Source organism: Sus scrofa, chromosome 10 (assembly GCF_054392235.1).
Source record: "Sus scrofa isolate SSC_HxYL_T2T_F1_AM1 chromosome 10, Sscrofa_HxYL_maternal_Yorkshire_Landrace_v2.0, whole genome shotgun sequence".
NCBI classification, from domain to species: domain Eukaryota; kingdom Metazoa; phylum Chordata; class Mammalia; order Artiodactyla; family Suidae; genus Sus; species Sus scrofa.
The window spans coordinates 67,548,152-67,569,326 of NC_139392.1; the positions used below are offsets into that span (position 1 = coordinate 67,548,152).

At 48.1% G+C, this 21,175-nt stretch overlaps 2 protein-coding genes across 22 annotated transcripts in view; one reads left to right on the forward strand and one right to left on the reverse strand.

Annotated features, from left to right (window-relative positions):
• The window catches only part of MTPAP (mitochondrial poly(A) polymerase), a 133,287-nt gene that overhangs the window by 85,894 nt on the left and 26,218 nt on the right, over positions 1–21,175 (forward strand). For 5 of the 20 annotated variants that reach the window (XR_014817083.1, XR_014817085.1, XR_014817099.1 and 2 more), the window contains exon 11: positions 19,067–19,199. The exons of 5 other annotated variants lie outside the window; for them this stretch is intronic. The gene's annotated coding sequence lies outside the window, so the exon portion shown is untranslated. Of the gene's footprint in view, positions 1–16,418; positions 18,866–19,066; positions 19,852–21,175 lie in introns of those variants that run through there. 10 more of the 20 variants (XR_014817094.1, XR_014817075.1, XR_014817093.1 and 7 more) reach the window with 8 other exon arrangements.
• Positions 1,825–21,175, reverse strand: part of LOC106505145 (uncharacterized) — a 100,692-nt gene continuing 81,341 nt past the window's right edge. The window contains exons 5-7 of one of the 2 annotated variants that reach the window (XR_001299271.3): positions 4,869–6,630; positions 3,193–3,366; positions 1,825–2,200 (exon numbers count right to left, since the gene is read on the reverse strand). The gene's annotated coding sequence lies outside the window, so the exon portion shown is untranslated. Of the gene's footprint in view, positions 2,201–3,192; positions 3,367–4,527; positions 6,631–20,031; positions 20,154–21,175 lie in introns of those variants that run through there. The other variant, XM_084980001.1, reaches the window with a different exon arrangement.

The following is a 21,175-nucleotide window of genomic DNA, read 5'->3' on the forward strand; positions in this document are numbered from 1 at the left end:
GCTTCACTTTATTGTGACTGTTTGGATCAAGCCCCATCCCCTTCCTGTCCCTCCCCTCCCCTCCCCCACCCCCCCTCATCCCTTAAGTCCCCAGTCCCTAAACTGGATTCTGCAGGGCTGGGAAAGGGGGTGACTCTTCGGAAGGGTGGATACCCACTTCATTAGAAGTTAGGGGAGAAAACAGAACCCAAATCAGTAACTTTTGTTATTCTGCTGCTCCCAACAGCAGTGACAGGGACCATCTGATGCGTGTTGATTGGGAATTCCCGTCGTGGCTCAGCAGTTATGACCCCTACTAGTATCAGTGAGAACGCAGGTTTGATCCCTGGCCTCGCTGGTGGGTTAAGGACCCGGCGTTGCCATGAGCTGTGGCGTAGGCCGCAGATGCGGCTCAGATCTGGCTTTGTTGTGGCTGTGGTGTAGGCCAAGAGCTATATCTCCAATTTGAACCCTAGTCTGGGAACCTCCATGTGCTGTGGATGCTGCCCTAAAAAGCAAAAAAATATATATATGTATATCTATGATGCGCGGTGATTACGTGTCAGCCTCTGCGCTAGCCCTGTGCTTTTCATCTCAGTTAACTACCCCGTGGCCTGGGGAGTTGCATGTTGTACCATGATCCCCATGACTGAGAGGGGGGTTTACTTTGCTCAAGGTCACAGCTGAGCAGAAGTCTGAGTTCAGGTGTCACTAACCCCAGAGTCTTTGCTTCAACCCACTGCCCCGTTTTCCTTCCCCGGACCCAGCATGGGGTGGGATGAGCTAGGAGTCCTGGAACGCACCAGTGGCTGGACCATAGCCCAGTGTCAGTCCAGGGCTAAGCCAAGCAGGGATGGGAGGAGGCCCCAAATTTCCCACCCCTGCCCCCACCCAGGGCTGCAGGTGACTTGGGGCCCTGTCCTGGGTCTGTCCCCACCTTTCCCCACTCCACTGCCACGTTGGGTCACACCTGCATCCTGCTGGATCCACACCTGGGTCACCCCTGCATCCCTCTGCTCCATCTGATGTTTCTAACAGATGACCCAGCTGGATGGTCGCCTGGCCTCTTGTTTGGCTCTGGCCCCTGGACTCTGAGCTGGGGCCCCGTCCTCCACAGGCCAGGCCGGCTCTGTCGTCCTCCACCCGGCTTCCCAGACCCCTGCTGAGGGGGAACGGCCTGGACCCCATCTCCATCCACATCCCCCTCCCTCGCTCGGTGCCTGAGACTCTCACTGACCCAGCTGGAGTGTGATCTTCCTCACGGTGGCAGCACAAAGCCAGCCACGGCCACCTCCACCAGTCCTGCAGAGTTCATTAATAACCTTGGGTGGCAGTCACCAATGTAGAAGATGAGCCAGGGACCGGGTTGACCACAGGTGACTTGGGGAAGATTACCTCCCTGGGCTTCCGTGTCCTTGTCTGCACCACAGGGACAATAAGAGAACTGACGTCAGGGAGCCGTTTGGAGCATTAAGTGAGTTAACATATTGCAGAGGTCGGGGAACAATGCATGGGCACAGGAAGTCCCTCGCTGTGTGGTGTCTGTTCTTATTATTGTACGTGGGTTCCTTCACTTCCTCGGGGATCCTGCTTTGTGACCACTAAGCAGAGGACAGACAGAGCCTCAAATCAAAATACAGGCTGGAGTTCCCTGGTGGCACAGCGGGTTAATAAGGATCTGGCATTGTCGCTGTTGTGGTGCGAGTTTGATCTCTGGTCTTGGAACTTTTCATGGACCCGGCCACAAAACCCCCCAAATACAAGCATCCTTTGTTTTATTGCAGTTCACTCTGTTGTGCTTCACTGATACCATGTTTTTAACAAATCGAAGGTTTGTGGCAACCATGCGTCGAGCAAGTTTATTGGCACCATTTTTCCAACATTTTGTCATATTTGGGTAACACAATATTTTCAACTTTTCCTTATTACTGTGTTTGTTACAGTGAGCTGGGATCAGTGACCTTCGATTCCTCATTGTAGTTACCCCTGTAGTTGTTTTGAGGCACCACAAACTGCGACTCCCCATAAGACAGTGAACAGAATCCATAAACGCTGTGCATGTTCTGACTGCTCCCCCCACCCCCACTCCTTAGCCTCCCTCTTCCCTGAGACACAGCAATACTGAAGTCAGGCCAGTGAATAACCTATAGGAGTTTCTGGGTTCCAATGTGGCACAACGAGATCCGAGGCTTCTCTGCAGCACCAGGATGCAGGATCAATCCTGGATTAAAAAAGATCCAGTGTTGCCACAGCTTCGGCAGAGGTCGCCAACTACGGCTTGGATCTGACGCCTAGCCCGGGAACTCCATATGCCGAAAGGTGGCCAAAAAAATAAAACAAAATAAAACACAGAGTTCCCATTGTAGCTCAGTGGGTTAAGGACCTGATGTCTCCATGAGAATGCAGGTTCGTTCCCTGACCTTGCTCAGTGGGTTTAGGATCCCACGTTGCCTAAAGCAACGGCACGGTAGTTAATGAATCTGACTAAGAACCGTGAGGTTGCAGGTTTGATCCCTGGCCTTGCTCAGTGGGTTAAGGATCCGGTGTTGCCATGAGCTGTGGTGTGGGTCACAGATGCGGCTCGGATCCCGTGTTGCTGTGGCTCTGGCGTAGACCAGTGGCTACAGCTCCGATTGGACCCCTAGCCTGGGAACCTCCATATGCCACAGGAGTGGCCCTAGAAAAGGCAAAGAGACAAAAAAATTAAAAATAAATAAATAAATAAATAAAAGTCCAGATAACCTCTTTACTAAAAGTTCCTTCTCGGAGTTCCTTAGTGGCTCAACAGATTAAGGATTCAGTGTTGTCGCTGCAGTGGCTCAAATCACTGATGTGGTGTGGGTTCAATCCCTGGCCCAGGAACTTCTGCATGCTGTGGGCCAAAATGCAATTTTTTTTTTTAAGTTTCTTCCCATGTTTGGAAACACACTTAACTAGTTCCAACCCCTGGACGTGGTCTAATAACTCTGGGCCAACTGAAATGAAGGGGCTAATGAGTCAGCTGGAGCTAAATGAGCCAAATTCTATGAATCTGATGGGTTGTCAGTGTGGTTGGAACTGACGGGACAGGGGTAGTTAACAGGCAGACCTTGGAGTTGGTTCCAGACCACCGCAATAAAGTCACTACCTCAGTAAAGCAAGTTGCACAAATTTTTTTGGTCTCCCACTGCATATTAACGTCATGGCTACACTGCACTATAGTCTATTAAGTACCTTAATTTAAAAATACTTAATTGCGGAGGTCCCGCTGTGGCACAAGGGGACTGGTGACATCTCTGCAGCGCCAGTACGAAGGTTCAATCCCTGGCCCAGTGCAGTGGGTTAAAGGATCTGGCATTGCCGCAGCAATTGCTTGCATTCAATCCCTGGCCTGGGAGCTTCCATATGCTGCAAGTGAGACCATAGAAATGCATAAATTAATTAAATAAAAATTTTTAAAATTAAAAACATTTAAAAACCTTATTGGTAAAAATTGCTAACCATCTTCTGAGCCTTCAGCGAGTTGTAATCTTTTTGGTGGTGCAACATCTTGTCTTGTCCTAAATGTTCGAGGGGGTGGGGTGGTCACTGAAGGTGGGGGTAGCCCTGTAATTCCTTAAAATAAGACAATAAGTGAAGCTTGTGTGTCAAGTGACTCTTTCTCTCAGTTGAGCACTTAGAGGCCACTGTTTTGTTTTATGGCCACACCTGCAGCATATGGAGGTTCCCAGGCTAGGGGTGAATTGGAGCTGTAGCTGCCAGCCTACACCACAGCCACAGCAACGCCAGATCTGAGCCACATCTGTAACCTACCTTGTAGCTATAGGCAATGCTGGATCCTAAACCCACTGAGCAAGGTCAGGGATCAAACCTGCATCTTCATGGAGACATCAGATCCTTAACCCACTGAGCCACAGCGGGAACTCTGTTTTGTTTTGTTTTATATTTTTGGCCCCTTGCAGCATATGGAGTTTCTAGGCTAGCCATCATATCCAAGCTGCAGTTGTGATCTATGCCATATCTGTGACATATGACACACCTTGAGGCAGCGCTGGATCCTTAACCCCCTGAGCAAGGCCAAGGATTGAACCCACATCCTCATGGATATTAGTTGGGTTCTTACCCTTCTGAGCCACAATGGGAACTCCTGGGTTTTTAAATTTTATTGTTATTGAAGTATAGTTGATTGACACTGTTGTATTTGTGTCTGGTGTACAGCAAAGTGATTCAGTTATACATACATATACATATTCTTTTTTAGAATCTTTTCCCTTTTAGGTTATCTTTTTAAAATTTTATTGGATTATTATTGATTTATAGTGTTGAGTTGGTTTCAGGTATACAGCAAAGTGAATCAGTTATATATGTATCTATCCAATCTTTTTTTTCCCATATCGGTTATTACAAACTATTGAGTAGATTTCCCTGTGCTATACAGTAGGTCCTTGTTAATCATCTATTTTATACAGTGGTGTGTACACGCTATTCCCATCCTCCTAAATCTTCCTCCCTACCACGGTTTCCTAGAGGTTGTCAGACTCAGTGAAGCAAGACAGAGAAAGACAAATATCATGTGATATTACTTATATGTGGAATCTAATAAAATGATACAAGAGAATTTATTTATAAAACAAATTCACAGATTTCAAAATTAACTTTATAGGTTATTACAAAATATTGAGTATAGTTCCCTGTGCGATACAATAGATCCTTGTTGGTTATCTGTTTTCTATTTAGTAGTGTGTACCTATTAATCCCAAGCTCCTAATTTATCCCCCTTTCCCCTTTAGTAACCATAAGTTTGTTCTCTGTGTCTGTGAGTCTGTTTTGTAAATAAGTTCACTTATGTCATTTTTTTAGATTTCACATGTAAGTGATATCATTATGGTATTTGTCTTTATCTGACTCACTTCACTTAGTATGAGAATCTCTAGGTCCATTCTTGTTGCTGCAAATGGCATTATTTTGTTCTCTTTGATGGCTGAGTAATAGTCCATTGTGTATATGGACCACATCTTCTTTGTCCATTCCTCCATTGATGGACACCTAGGTTGCCTCCAGGTCTTGGCTATTGCGAAGAGTCCACTTCAGGGTTCTGGGATGTGCTGGCGGCTGGGAGTGCGCACGTGAGCGCCTGTGTGAGCTGTTCACCCATCAGTGATGCTCAGGAAACTGGGGCCAGGGCCAGGCTTTGAGGGACCAAGTCTCAGACTGACAGCTGCGCCTCACTCGCTCCCTTTTACCAACTAGTGAGAATTACGGTGGAGAAGTGGGCCAATGGGAAGTCCGTATCCGGAAGTGGTGGGTGGGGGTCAAACCTGGACCCCACGATCTGGAACCTTGTTCTGGAAAACCCACCCCTCTCAGCAGAGCCCCCTCCCTGAGAGCACCGCTGTGGGTGCTGGTCCCTGGGCCGTGTCTTTCCGGAACCGGCAGGTCAACCCAGCACCTCCCTCCTCACGGCCCCAGGGGACCTTGTCCTCTGGACCCTCTTTCCCCACCTCAATACTTAGCTTACATTTTCTTCCTTTTCCCTCCCTTAAGACCGTCCCTTGAGGAGAGTCTGATGAATTAATTCTCCCTGAGATGCCAATTACTGATGAAGCTGGAAGCGTGAGATAATGGTACCTTAGGACGGCAGGAGGCAAGGGCTCTGTGAGTGTGGAATTTCAGGCATTTTTCAGGCATCTCTGAGCAGGAGGGATGGTGGGGTGTTGATACAGGAGCAGACACACACAGGGTCCTATCAGTATGTCAATCTGTGCCACTCTCTGCAAAGGCCTGTGCTGGCTTTTCTCACGTCGGAGAAAAGACAGAAGACATTGACCAGACCCATCCGTCCAGCCTCTGTTTTATCCCCTGCTGTTTACTAGGAGCCCAGCACACACCAGCACCATCCCTGCTTGCTAAGCTACAGACGTGCTGCAGCTGATGCCTTACGCACAGCACGTGGGTAAAGGAAGACCCAGCAGGGGTCCACTCTGATCGCAGATCCCTCCTCGGCCAGCCGCAGCCCCCAGGGCAGGCCAGGCCCATCCAATACAGGTCTTTCTAGAGCTTGCTCTGATTGAGGGCGGGTGCTGCTCTGGCCGTTCAGCCCACCTCCTGGCACGGTGGCCCTGCCAGCCACGTTCTGGAGTCCAAAAGAAACTGGGCGGCTGGGGGCTGGTGTCGGATTGCACAGCCCTGACTGCGGGATTGCTCCATTCGCTGCACTCGGGCACCCTCCCCCTGGCTGGTGAAAACATTCCTCCTCTCCCCTCTCCTGTCTGCCCAGCCCTACCAGCCCCGCCAGAATCTCTGTCTGAATTCCTCTTCATTAACAGCGATGTGCTCTCCACCGGGAAGTTGCTAAGAGCCCGTTTCAGTGGATAATGATTGTTTTTGCAGGAGGGACCCCGATGGTTTTTCCGTTCCTGTTTCCATAATATGTACCGAAACCCACACTTCATTGAAAGCAGATGGTGGACGCGGGCCCCAACATGCAGGGGAGACGCCGTGCAGAGATGCCTCTGATTTGTCTGCCTTCTGGGCAGCCCCTGGCACGGATGGCCCGGGGGCCGGGATGTGAAGCCGCAGCGCTCGGGAGACAGGGTGTGAGGCAGGGCAGCCAGAAGGCACGAGTCTGGACGACTGGGGACGCAGGAAAACAGACGGTGGGCGTGGGGGACGCTGGGGTGGGGAAAGATTAAGAGGAAGGGAAAGAAAAGAGGTGGTGAGATAAACCCTGCACTCCCCAGGCCTCTCGTTCCCATGCCCTGAGATTTAGGGTGTCAGATTCTCCGGAATGTGCTTGATTCAGGCAGTGGCCCCACTGGAGGAAATCGGTGCTCAAGCCACTGCCTCAGAACCCCGGGCCTGACCCTCCTCATCTGCCTCCGCATAGCATAATGAGAAGCATATTTTCCACTTTATCTTTCCCCAAAGCATCAACCCTCTTTCTCCGTCTCCAAAAAAAAAAAAAAAGGCCTAAGGGAGGGCTTGCTGCTTCCCATGCTGCTCAATAAAAACTCACCATTGGCAGCGCCCTTCCCGGAGCCCTGGGCTGTCAAGACAGCTCTGTATTGTCCAGAGCTCCTGCCTTGCTCTGCCCTGCCCTGCAGTAACCCAACAGGTCCTCCAGCCGTGGCTCCAGAACCCACATCTCTGCTCCCAAGGGAGGCTCTGGGGTGACTTGCTGAACAGAAGCCACTGTTGCTGCAGATAACAGATGGGTGTTCTGGACGGAGATGGCAATGCCAGCCCTTCTGGCAGTGGGGGACATGCGTGACCTCAGTCTGACCCCAAATATCAGCACAACTGTCTATGGGTAGGAGAACCCTCCTCCCCACCACCCTGACCCTAGGCTGTGAGGCCAAGTACAGACCTGTGCCAAGATGGCCCTTGGTCTCTGCACCTGTGCTGCGGGTCCCAGTTTGAGCCTGAGTGTGGGAAGTGTAGACCTGCCTGAGGATGACCAGGTAAGGCAGATCTTCCCCAAACTCATTTTTTTTGGCCATGCCCGAGACATGCAGAAATTCCCAGGCCAAGGCTCAAACCTGCACCTCAGCAGTGACAATGCCGGCTCCTTAACCCAAAGAGCTACCAGGGAACTCCTCAAACAAACTTTTTTTTTTTTTTTTTTTTTTAGGGCCACACCTGTGGCATATGGAAGTTCCCAGGGGTCAAATTGGAGCCGCAGCCCCCACAGGCACGGCAACATGGGATTCAAGCCACATCCGCGATCTACACCACAGCTCACCACAACGCCAGATCCTTAACCCACTAATTGAGGCCAGGGATTGAACTAGCATCCTCATGGACACTAGTTGGGTTCTTAACCCAGTGAGCCACAATGGGAACTCCTCCTTAAACTTGTTTTTAAGTGATTGAGGACTCTCCCAGAAGAAAACTCATCCCAAGGGACAAGAGAGCCTGACAGAGACTTGGACTCAGGAGCAAAGCAAGGGGAAGGTGGACGGCAAAAGCCAGGAGACTGCTGGTTTGCCTGAGTCCAGGTCTCTTGGAAGCAGAGGCTGTTGGTACCCAGGCCCAGCATTTCACAGAAACTGCACAGCCCGGCCCCGTGGGTGGATCCATTCCATGGGGGAAAGATGCCCTCTCCCATCTGAGAGGAGGATGGTAAAGCTCTGATGTGTAGGAGTCCCTGAAGGAAAATGGGGGGCCAGGGAGTGCTGGTTACCTGTGGAGTGTGGGGTTCAGAGAAAGGGAGGCCAGAAGTAGGGAAGGCAACCACGGGGGATGGGGAAGTAGCTATGAGAAGCGGGGAAGGGGGCTTATGAAAACAAGACAATTGCAGGATGGCTTCAAAATGCCAGGTGAGGTCCCCAGAGCCCCACCAGCTGTGAGTATGGTTTCTTCCTGGGGGGTGGGATCAATCCTTCCTGTCAAATATGACCTCTCACTTTCTTGCCCAGCTTGGATGGTGTTCCTTGTCCCGTCCTATTCATCCAGCTTAAACCCTCCTAATTTAGGAAATGCAACCTGAAGGCAGACACCTCATCTTTTAGAGGGTCTTGGGGCTGCTGAAAACCAGACACTGGCCAACAGTGAGCTTCAGAGAAAACTGGCCTTGAAGCCACTTGAGAAGTGTGAGCAGAAGGAAGACGGTGACCCGGTTGGGGTAGGGAGGAGAGGCTGTCAGGGGGCGTCACCAGAGACCCAAACCCACGTGGTCTTTGTAATTTAGAATAAGAAAGACACACACACAGAACACCTTGAACCCAGGGAATTCCCTAAACAATGAGAGAATGGCATCTTTTGTCATTTGACTGTTACTCCCCAAAAGATGGGGAGTGGAGCTGATCATGTGATAGGGATCAGAACTTTCAGCCCCACCTTGACCTCTGCGGAGGGCAGAAGGGCTGGAGATGGCAAGGGCGAAGATGTACTCAGTCGTGTCTATATGATGGAGCCTCCAGGAAAATCCCAAAGGACAGGGTTTAAAAAACTTACAGGCGGTGGACACAAGAGGGTTTGGGGAAGGGGGTGCACCCCAGCATGGAAGCCCCGAGCCCTCTCCCAACCCCTGCCCTGGGCATCTTCCATCTGCCCGGTCTTCCTTACATCCTTTTAGAACAGAGATGAGATCTAGTTAAAAAAAAAAATGCTGCTCTAGGTTCCTTGAGCTGCTCTGGCAGATTAATCAAGCCCAAGAAGGGGGTGAAGGGAGCCTTCCATATGCAGCTCTTGGGTTAGACACACAGAGCACAGTCTGGAACTGTAGTTGGCTTCGGAAGTGAGCCCTTAGCTGTGAGATCGGATTCTGCCTCCAGGTAGATAGTCTCAGAGTCAAACTGAATTGCAGGATTCTTGGATGGTGTCACAGAGCTGCTTGGTGGTGTGGGGATCCCCTCCCCCGAGACACATAGAATTGGGTACAAAACGCTTTACCACCCATATTCTCAAAGCCTGGGGCCTCTCTTCCTTTTTCTGGAGGGTTTTTTTTCCTTTTTTTTTTTTTCTTTTTTCTTTTTACAGCTATACCTGCAGTATATGGAGGTTCCCAGGCTAGGGATCAAATTGGAGCCACAGCTGCCGGCCTACACCACAGCCACAGCAACGCCTCATCCGAGCCACATTGAGACCTACCTTGCAACTTGTGTCGGTTCCTTAACCCACTGAGCGAGGCCAGGATAGAACCTGCCTCATGGATACTAGTTGGGTTCTTGACTCGCTGAGTCATGATCGGAACTCCTGGAGGCTTTGCTGATCCTTCTCCTAAAGTCCTCTGTCCCTTGTCTGCCATTCAGATTTGCTTCCTTTTAGTTTCTCTGATGCTGTTCTGATTCCATGAATCCCTCTTCATTCCTGTATGTCTCTCCCGTGGTGGCTACGCGGCCGAGTGAGGAGCAGGGACCTGCTTCTTTGGCTGGTACGTTCATTGTCTGCAGGCTGCCGCAGAGGCTGGCCCTTGATGTACCCCTGCCACCAAAGGGGTGTACCTGGGGGTTAAGGGACAACAGTCTTCCTTTACTGTCATCAGCCCTCCTCTCTGGCGTGTCCGTGGAGGCTCTGTGAGGGGGTGGACAAGCACACATCCACATGCACTGCTTCGGCAAGGAGGCGGGTTTGCCTTCAACTTGACACATGAGACAGGGCTAGGTCAGGGCTGTTTCTTTCTTTCTTTTCTTTCTTTTCTTTTCTTTTCTTTTCTTTCTTTCTTTCTTTCTTTCTTTCTTTCTTTCTTTCTTTCTTTCTTTCTTTCCTTTCTTTCCTTTCTTTCCTTTCTTTCCTTTCTTTCCTTTCTTCTTTCTTTCTTTCTTTCCTGACCCAGACTAGCCATGTTTTTAGGCCCTGAATGCTTGTGGCTTCTCCTAAGCAGATGATATTAATAGTACCAGGAGTTCCTGCTGTGGCTCAGCGGTAATGAACCTAACTAGGATCCATGAGGACGAGGGTTCAATCCCTGGCCTAGCTCAGTGGGCTAAGGACCTGGTGTTGCCATGAGCTGAGGTGTAGGTTGCAGACATGGCTCAGATCTGGTGTTGCTGTGGCTGTGGTCACAGCTGCAGCTTGGATTCGACTCCTAGCCTGGGAACATCCATATGCCTTGGTGCAGCCCGAAAAAGATAAAAAAAATAATGGTACCAACCTCTGAGCACATACTGTGTGTTAGATGTGACACACACACACACACACACACACACACACACACACACACACACAGTCTCTAAGTCCGGAGCAGACGTGCACAACGGGTGGACCAGTAGGTGGCCCACCACGTCCACTCTCTCGGGGGAGGAGGCTGCACTCATGTCAGCCTCACAGGCTGTGGCCATTTGCTTTGCTTCGTCTAGGAAATCCTGTTCTCACGGTCTGCAAGGCAGGAGCCTTCTTGGGAAATCACTGCTCCTTCCCTGATAAGACCATGGTGTCCAGGACAAACCCCGGGCTGGGGGGCAGGAGACAGGACACCTGGACTCTGGCCCATAATGGACCCGGCCTCTGTCTCATGCCCGTGGGTGGGTCACTTCCCTCCTGGGGCCCCCATCCCTCCTATAAAAGTGAGGGGCTTAGACTGGGCAGTGGTAAAATTCCTCACAGCTCTAAACATTGCATGATTTAATGGCAAATTCCAGGACCTTTTAATTCCTACTCTTTTTTTTTTTGTTTTTTTGCCATTCCAGTGAATCTGGTTGGAAAAATGCCCCCACAGGGTCAGAGTCATTCAAATTTCTCTTTCCCATGAATCTTTTGTTATTATAATCTAACATATGCTGAGGGAGATACTTCATGGCAGATGCTTCGGGTGGCAATTTTATTTTCTTAAATGAAATGTAAAGATGTATAATCAAGAAGTTAGGAGTTCCTATTGTGGCTCAGCAGGTTAAAAACCAGGCATAGTTGTCCATGAGGATGCTGGTTCGATCCCTGGCCTCGATCAGTGGGTTAAGGATCTGGCGTTGCTGTGAGCTGTGGTGTAGGTTGCAGACACGGGCTCAGATCTGGTGTTGCCATGGCTGTGGTGTAGGTCACAGCTACAGCTCCAATTTGACCCCTAGCCTGGGAGCCTCCATACGCCCTGGGTTCAGCTGGAAAAGGGGGAAAAAATAAAATAAAATAAAAAATAAATAAAAATACTAACCCTAGGTTCCCAGGAGAAGATAAATTCAGTGGAATTTCTGGGTCAAGATTCCCTGAGTGAATGGAAAGAGGCCCTTCTGGAAAGTTCAGGATATAAGACTTTGGGGAACCCTGTACTCACGTGGTTGAAACACCTGGTTGTGGAACAGTTCCTGGGTCCCAGCGACCACGTGGTTGGTTGGGTGAGTAGGCTGCAGAGATTTTCTGGGTCCAAACTCACCAAGCCTACCCAGCTCCCAGGGGTACCTGAGCCAAAGAGAACATTCCTATGGGGTGAATGGTGGAGTGTAGGTAACAGAGGAGGAGATGGTGCTTCCTCGGGACATGGACAGGACAAGTCAAATGAGCTCAACAGGGCACTGGTTTCCAGAGGTGGCCATGGGGACGTTCTGATGACCCCCAGGTCATAGCACGGTGCCCCTGTGCTAACGGGGTCGCCTCTGTCTGGTCATCTGGGAGCTCCCTTCATCATCCTAGGGAAGCCCTTTGCCTCTCTCTGTGTGGGATTCCTCTTCATTCTTCCGGGACTTGCTCATTTTGGTGGAGTGCTTCTAGGAGCTTCCTGCAAAATGATGTAAGAGGTCTTTTTTTTTAATGTTAAAAATTATCTCTTTTCTTTTTAAGGTTGCATCTGCGTCACATGGAAGTTCCCAGGCCAGGGGTCGAATTGGAGCGCAACTGTGACCTACACCACATCCATAGCAATGCTGGATCCTTAACCCACTGAGTGAGGCCAGGAATCAAACCCAAATCCTCACAGGATCTTAACCCATTGAGCCACAATAGGAATGCCTCTTTCTTTCTTTTTTCTTTTTTTTTTTTTTTGTCTTTTGTCCTTTTAGGGCTGCACCCACAGCACATGGAGGTTCCCAGACTAGGGATTGAATCGGAGCTGTTGCTGCCAGCCCACACCAGAGCCACAGCAATGTGGGATCCGAGCCTCGTCTGTGACCTACACCACAGCTCACAACAACGCCAGATCCTTAACCCACGGAGTGAGGCCAGGGATCGAACCTGCAACTTCATGGTTCCTACTTGGATTCATTTCCGCTGTGCCACAACGGGAACTCCAGGAATGCCTATTTTTAATGTAATTATAAGCACTTGTTTTTTTGAAAAATTTTTTTATTAAAGTATAGTTTATTCACGATGTTGTGCCAGTTTCCACTGTACAGCAAGTACCCAGTCATATATATATATATATATATATATTCCTTTTCTTATACTATCTTCCATCATGTTCTATCCCAAGACAGATGTAGTTCCCTGTGCCATATACTAGGACCTCATTGCTGAGGCTTTGTATGTCTTTGAGTGACTCTCATACTTAACTCAAACTCAAGTTTTACCAGATAGAGAATAATAGGTCAGATATTGTTTTATCTTTAGAATATCTTCTTGCCTCAGAGTTCCCCCTGTGGTGCAGTGGGTTAAGCATCTAGCATTGTCTCTGTGGTGACTGGAATCACTGCAGAGGTGCAGGTTCCATCTCTGGCCCCGAGCAGCGGGTTAAGGATCCAGCATTGCTGCAGCTGTAGGTCCCGGCTGTGGCTTGGATTCGATCCCTGGCCTGAATTTTTAAAATTTTTTTTTAAGTCCTCAAAGTAGATTTTATTTATACATTTCTTCAAATGTCTGTGGAACTTTCAAGAACCCCTCCCAAATGTGACAATTTACAGACAGTAGTGGGAACCAGGGGTCTTGGAAAAAGATCGGATTCAATCCCTGGTCCGGGAACTTTCACATGCCGAGGGTGTGGCCAAAACCAAAACAAAACAAAACAAAAACAAAAAAAAAGAATATCTTCTTGCCTTGATTGTCTTTTCAGAGACGTCTAAAGCCATGAATGCCAACCCTTTGTGAGATCTGTGTCTTCCCCCCAGAAATGTGTAGGATCTTCTAATGTTTCCTGGAACTTGTGGTTTCACATGCGCTTTGGTATGAATCTCAATAGACTCTGGCCACTCCAGTCCTTTGGCTTGAAGAATATTCTTCAGTCATTTTATTGGTGACTTCCCGCCCCTTTTCTCTAGTATGTTTCTGGAATTCCTATTAAATATTAGTGTTGGACCACCTGGTCCTTTAGTTTTATTCTTTTTCACTCTCATTTTTTCATCTTGTGTTTTTGACTACTTTCTGGGAGATTTCCTCAAATTTAATTTCCGTTGAGTTTGTTGTTTCTGCCATTGATTTGCATATCTAAGAGCTCTTTTTCGATCTTCAAATGTCTGAATTAACCTTTTTCAAAAAACTTCATTCTTATGTCATGGATGATAAATCTTGTGTCTCTGAGGCTATTAATATTGTGTGTGTGCGTGTGTGTGTGTCTCCATCCTAGGCACAGAGTTTAAGAGCTAAGGAATAAAAGGCTATTAAGAAGCTCTGAGTTGATGATAGGGACTTGATCGTCACACTATCGTGTGATCTCAGTGGACCATTTTTTGGGGGACCCCAATGTCAGTATCTTAGGATGTTTCCTGTTGTGCTGTTGAGATTCTCCATCGTCTTTTCGTCTCCTGGCTGGAGAGAAAGGATCTGGCCATCAGTGATCTTAGAAGTGAATGGGAGAAAATGGCTGGAGTCTCCCCATTCAATGTTCAGTAGACACACATGCTTGTACCCGCAACTGTGACCACCATCTCCCTGTCCCCTGACCTGCTCTTTTACCCTCTCCAGAGAGGCAAAGAAGAGATGGCCCAGGGGTGGAGGGCGAATGAGGGGATTTAGGGATCCATTCCTTCCGAATCAGCTTTCACCCAGGTTCCCTATCTCAGCACCCTCTTTACACCCCTTTCTCGTCTTGTTCTGACTCTGTTACCTTGGGGATATCTAGATTTCCCCTACTTCCCCTTCTTTTTTCTTTCTTTCTTTCTTTGTTTTTTTTTATGGCCATACCTACTGCATATGGAGGTTCCCAGGCTAGGGGTCCAATCAGAGCTACAGCTGCTGGCCTACACCACAGCCACAGCAACTCAGGATCAGAGCCATGTCTACGAACTACACCACAGTTCACAGCAATGCCAGATCCTTAACCCACTGAACAGGGCCAGGGATCGAACACGCATCCTCATGGGTACTAGTCAGGTTCTTAATCCACCGAGCCACAACGGGAACTCCTCACCTATTTCTCTTTCGACTCTAACTTAACTGGAAATCTTTTTGGAGCTTCTCTCTTTCTTGTACTCCTTGTCAAGCACAGGCAATAAAAGCAAATGCAATGTTACCCGTGTTTTGTTTCCCCTGCTTCTTAACTAGAACCACCAGTTCATTTGGTCCATTTTTCTTATTTTAGGCAATGTGTTCTCGATGTTGGGGTTTTTGCTAGATCAGCACCACTTTTCTGGTCCTGGAATCTGTATCCATTAGCCTGAGCTACATTATGTTGCAATAAGACCTGGCTTCCAAAATCCTAGTGCCTTACACCATCAGATATCTATTTCGTGCTCATATACATATTGGCGGCACATCAACTTTCACTCCGGGCTCTTCTGAGGCATAGGCTGGGGGAGGGCCCCCGTCTTAATCTCGTGGCAGAGGGGAACAAAAAAAAACCTGTGCCAAGGCTCTTAAGCCTAGTCATCTGGGAAGATAGTGCATACATTTCACTGGACAAAGCAAGTCACATGATGAGTCCTGACCTCAATGGGCAGCCCTCCCACCAGGAGGGACCCCAGGGAGGAATCCTCAATCAGTGAGCCCAGTAAACAGGAAGAGCCCATGTGAGGAAGAAAGAATATAAGAATACCATCTGCCACCGTCTTTTTTTAACAATTGTTTTTAGACTGATTCATCCACAACTGAGATTTGTCTTTTTCACGCTCTCATATTCTAATGAGGTAAGAGTCATGTAACATCTCTTTTCTTACCATCCCTGTCTCTTCAGTGAATACGGGGCCTGGATCCCCCAAAAGACCATGGTCTTGGATTAGTGCCTTTCCTTACAGTGGGCTGTGAGCACTCAATTTGTGGAGTATGATGTGTGGAGTCCAGGTATGAAGAGGGTTCCCACCGCTACCCTTCTCAGCAAGGCATCCGCACTCAGAGCCCCAATTTTCCCTGTAGTTTATTTGTTTGTTTTTCTTTTTAAGGCTGCACATGCAGCATACAGAAGTTCCTAGATGAGGGGTCGAATTGGGAGCTGTAGCTGCCAGCTTACACCACAGCCACAGTAATACCAGATCCGAGCCATGTCTGTGGCCTACACCACAGCTCACAGCAATGCCAGATCCTTAACCCGCTCAGCGAGGCCAGGGATTGATCCAATGTCCTCGTGGATACTAGTGGGTTTAATAACCGCTGAGCCACCATGGGAACCCGTCCTCTGGAGTTCTTTTATGTCGAATCCCTCTCTTGCTGTTGGGCGAGAGCCTGGGTTGCTCTAGATATGGTTTCTTTCCATCAACGTTTGGGTGATGCTGTTTCCAAGCTGAGGCACCCACAAGATCCCTGTTTCTCTTATTACTCACGTGTATCCTCGATAGAGGCTCCCTTTACTGCAGGTAACTTGAGAGAGATTGTGTTCTAGCAAGCAGAAAAATCAATATTCTCTGTCCTATATTTGGACACAAGGCAGGTACTGGGCTCTTCCTCCTCTCTAGCTGCTGACTGAGCATGTATTAATTCCGTTTACATTTTTAGAAACAATCATTAGCTCATGATTCATGCTGAAGAAAATGTTCCTATCTCTTCTGCTCCGTAAGGGTTTATTTTGGTTTCCTCATTGTTTATGTTGAAAGTTCCAAGATCCATGGGCTTCGCTAAATCTGCAAAAAATCCATCATCTAAACAAATAGCACCTTTCTCTGAAGCTGTAGAATATGGATTATTTATTTTTATCTGAAAATGACCAGCATTAATTTATGCATTGGTTCCAGATGTCTCATCCAAAAAAGTGAATGTAGCCAGGGGAAATCGTGTCCCCTTGGCTCCTGAAGTAGGAAGGATACAGCCTCTTCATGCCAGAAGCAAAGGAAGCCATGGAAGCCATGGAGGACAATGGAAGTGGTGGAAGCAGTAGAAGCAATGAAGGCAGTGGAGGCCAATGGAGGTCATGGAGGCAGTGGAGGCACTGGAAGTGGTGGAAGCAATAGAATAAATGGAGGCAAAGGAGGCCATGGACAACAATGGAAGTAACAGAGGCCATGGAAGCAGTGGAGGCAGTGGAGGCAAGGGAGGTAATGGAGGCCATGGAGGCAGGGGAGGTAATGGAGGCAGTGAAAGTAGTGGAGGCAGTGAAGGCTGTGGAGGCAGTGGAAGCAATGGAGACGGTGGAAGCCATGGAAGGATTCGAGGCAATGAAGACAGTGGAGGCCGTGGAGGCCATCCAAGCAGTGGAAATAATGGAAGCCGTGGAGGCAGTGGAAACCAGGAGCTTTGTGAGAGACTAAGTGCCTCTCTCTGTCTGAGCAGAATCTGTCTTGTACAGATTCTCGGACTGGCCACAGACACCCATCAACTGGGTCTAGGAGTGTGTCTGTATTACACGACTTTGCTTGTGAGCGAGTTCAGGAAAGTCCGAGAGTTGGGCTTAATAGAACAGCTCCTTCCCCTTGACTTGAGCAAGGTGGTCTAATGACTCTCAGGGTCTGTTCACACATGGTCCTGTCCCCTGCTGCGTATACCTGACCTTGCCCTGCCCACCACCTTGAGCTCAGGTGGGCTGCAGGTAGAGCTTTAGCCAATGAAATGTGAGCAAAAGCCTGCAAGTGCTGGTGTGCACTTTGCTACAACTCGTCCTCCTGACAGCGATGGTGGATGAACCCAGAGCCTGGGTCCCTGAGTGAAAGTAGTCTGAGCTGGTTTGCCCTGGACAGATGGTGTGAGCAAGAAATTAGCTTTGTGTTCAACCACTGAGATTCTGTGGTCATTTAGAACTGTAATTAAACCCAGGCCATGTTGGGCCATGAAATAATATGGGGACTCAAAATCCAGGCTTATTTTAAATTTGACACAGAACCCAGGAGCCACAAAAGAGAAAGTATAAAGATGACCGCATTAAAAAAAATTTTTTTTCTTTTTATGGCCACACCTGTAGCATATGGAAGTTCCAGGGCCAGGGGTCGAATCAGAGCTGCAGCTGCAGACCTACATCACAGCCACAGCAACGCCAGATCTGAGCCACATTTGCAAACTACGCCACAGCTTGAGGCAACACCTTATCCTTAACTGACTGAGCGAGGACAGGGATCGAACCTGAAACCTCATGGTTCCTAGTTGGACTCGTTAACCACTGAGCCACAACGGGAATTCCTTTTTTTTTTTTTTTTTTTTTTTTTTTTGTCTTTTTAGGGCCAAGCCCTCAGCACATGGAGGTTCCCAGGCTAGGGGTCCAGTCAGAGCTGCAGCCACTGGCCTATGCCACAGCCACAGCAACACCAGATCCGAGCTATGTCTGCGACCCACACCACAGCTCATGGCAACACCAGATCCTCAAACCACTGAGCGAGGCCAGGGGTTGAACCCGAAACCTCATAGTTCCTAGTTGGATTCATTAACCACTGAGCCACAACGGGAACTCCCTGTCAAGTTCTCAATCCACTAAGCCACAGTGGGAACTCCTAGATGACTACATTTTTAAAAGTCAAATTTCCTAAATGGCAAAAGAGTCCCCATACAAAAGGCAAAAGAGGAAAAGTACACTGAGGGAGAATTGTTTGCATCTCCTGGACTAAAGGCTTGCTTCTCTAGGGTACACGTGGCCTTTGTACTTGCTGTTTCTCTTCTGAAAATGCTGTTCCAACAGAGAGACTCATGACCCAGCCTCTCACCTGCTTTCAGCATTTGTTCAAATGCCATCTTCTCCGAGAGGCTTTCCTAAACGTGCAGCCTCCTCACGCAGCCTCTAGCCTTTCCCTGCTTTATTCTTCTGATAATACAGTTGTCCAATGCTGTGTCCGTTTATTTACTTATTTACATTTGTCCGTCTCCATCCCCAGGTTGTTCTCTTGGTCTGTTTGCTTTACATGCTGTTTCATCTCCAGCACACAGAAAAGTGTTAGGCGCTCAGCAAGTATTTGTCAAATGGATTTACCACATCCGTTACGTGAAAAAAGTACAAAACAGTTATGAATTTTATGGTATTATTTGTGTAAAAGGGATTTTTGCCCCCTCTTACCTAATCTAGACTGTTGGAATTCAACAGGACAAACAAATAATTTTATCGACAAATCCATCATAAGGACATAGAGTAGAGGGAGAATCTTTAGATTAAAAGAGACTTAAAAGACATATCAACAACCACAATATGTGCATCTTATTTGCATCCTGATTCAAATAAAGTTTTTAAAAAGGCTGACATTTATGAAGCAATTGGAAATCCGAATACTGCCTGGATGTCTTATGTTATTAAGGAAACATTGCAAATTTTTACGTTATGGTTATTGTGTTTTGGAAATGTTTTAAAAGTCTTCATCCTTTAGATATACACAGAGAAATATTTACGGATGAAATGCTATGATGTTTGGGAGGGAACAGGTGAGGTGTGGCTAAAACAAGCCTGTTTTTGTTTTTGTTTTCCTTTTAGGGCCACACCTACACTGCAGCTCACAGCAACAACAGATCACTGACCCACTGAGCAGGCCAGGGATGAACCTGCATCCTCATGGATACTAGTCAGATTTGTTTCCACTGCGACACGATGGGAACTCACAAAACAGGTCTGTTGAGTTGACACTTCTTGAAGCAAAGAAATAGCAACATGAGATTCCACCATAGGATTCCATCTGCTTTGGTATACATTCATCATTTTCCACAGCAAAAGGTTACAAAGGAGGGAGTTCCCCTTGTGGCTCACCGGGTTATGAACCCAACTAGTATCCATGCGGATATATGTTCGATCCCTAGCCTTGCTCAGTTGGGTTAAGGATCTGGCATTGCCGTGAGCTGTAGTATAGGTTGAAGACGTGGCTCGGATCCTGCGTTGCTGTGGCTGTGGCTATGGCTGGAGCTGCAGCTCCAATTCAACCCCTGGCCTGGGAACTTCCATATGCCATAGGTGCAGCCCTGAAAAGCAAAAAGAAAAAAAAGGAGTTTCCAAAGAATGTCTGTATGTGCTTGCATGCACACATGCGCGGACACACACACACACACACACACACACACACACACGCACACGCACACCCCTCTATTGACTTACGTGTGCATAATGTATCTATAGAAAAATCCTCAAGAAACATTATATTGGTCATCTGTGGATGGGGGTAGCTAGGGGGAAGTTTGGTTCTCTTTAAGTAAATCTATATGTATTTTTCAAATTTTGGATGCTATGAATGCATTATTTATTCAAAAAATTAAAATTTTTTGAGCTGATACTCAAGCTCCATCATTCTTAGCTGCATGACCTCAGGCAAATTCCTAACATCTTTCAGCCTAAATTCTCCTATAAATTGGGGGTGGGGGGTAACAGGGTCTCCTCCTGGAGACGGAGAATATAAAACACGTAGTGTCACGCCCAGGAGGTGGTGAACTCTTCAGACTCTTCCTACTTACGCTAACTTTGAGTGAGGGATGAAGGGACCCAGAAGAGGAGACGGGCCTTGGCCGAAAGCTCAGAAAGAGGGACCCGCTTGTTTGCTTTTGGTGTCCGATGGTCTCGCCTTGATTAATGTCAGCTGCGGGAGAGCAGACAGACCGTTATTCACCCTCGAGACGATGACTCTGGTTGGTGCTCTGTCTGATTTTGCCTTTATTTTGAAACTGTGGTTTGAGGGCCGCCTCAGGAATTGGAAACAGCTGGGGCCACAGAACCTCAACGGGGTCCTGTGGGCCAGGTCTTATCTTCCTAGGTCCCCACGTCGCCTTCATCTGTAAAGGAGCATGTGGGCTCCGAGGACTGACCAGCATCCCGATTCGAACCTGCTGTGACTCCTGGTTACTTCCCAGAAATACTCAGGAGTCTGTTTCCAACGGTCTCTGGAGTAGACATTCAATTCATTCATTCATTCATCCATCTATTCAATAGATGTGTGCCAGGCGCTCTTCTAGACACTGGACATTCAACAGTGAACAACATATAGACGTTGTGAGTTCCCATTATGGCCCAGCAGCAATGAATCCAACCAGTATCCACAAGGACGCAGGTTCGATCCTTGGCCCTGCTCAGTGGGTTAAGGATCTAGCATTTCCAGAAGCTGTGATATAGGTCGCAGACACAGCTTGGATCCCACGTTGCTGTGGCTGTGGTGTAGGCCAGCAGCAACAGCTCTGATTCATCCCCTGGCCTGGGAACCTCCATATGCCACACCCGTGGCGTAAGTTTTATAAGTTATCTGTTCTCATGGAGCTTAAATTCTAGTTGTGCAAGATAAACACCACACAGGGGAACCAACCACCAATCCACAAGTATCTAAATAATTTCCGATGAGCACCTGGACCATCAGGAAAATAAAATACGAAGGTGGCATAAAGAACACTGAGGCAGTCAGGAAAGTTCTCTCTAGAGGGGAGCAGTTGAGCTGAGACCATAAAGATAAGACATGAGTCATGCTAAGATCTGGGAGAGATGGTCTAAAATGCAGTTTAAATGCAAAACAAATGACCGTTCTGCTCTACTTGCCTCGTGCGTCTGCTTTCAGGGAATTCTCTGTACACCTCCCCTCCCCTGCACAGCCTATGGAAAGGCTATATTAGAGGG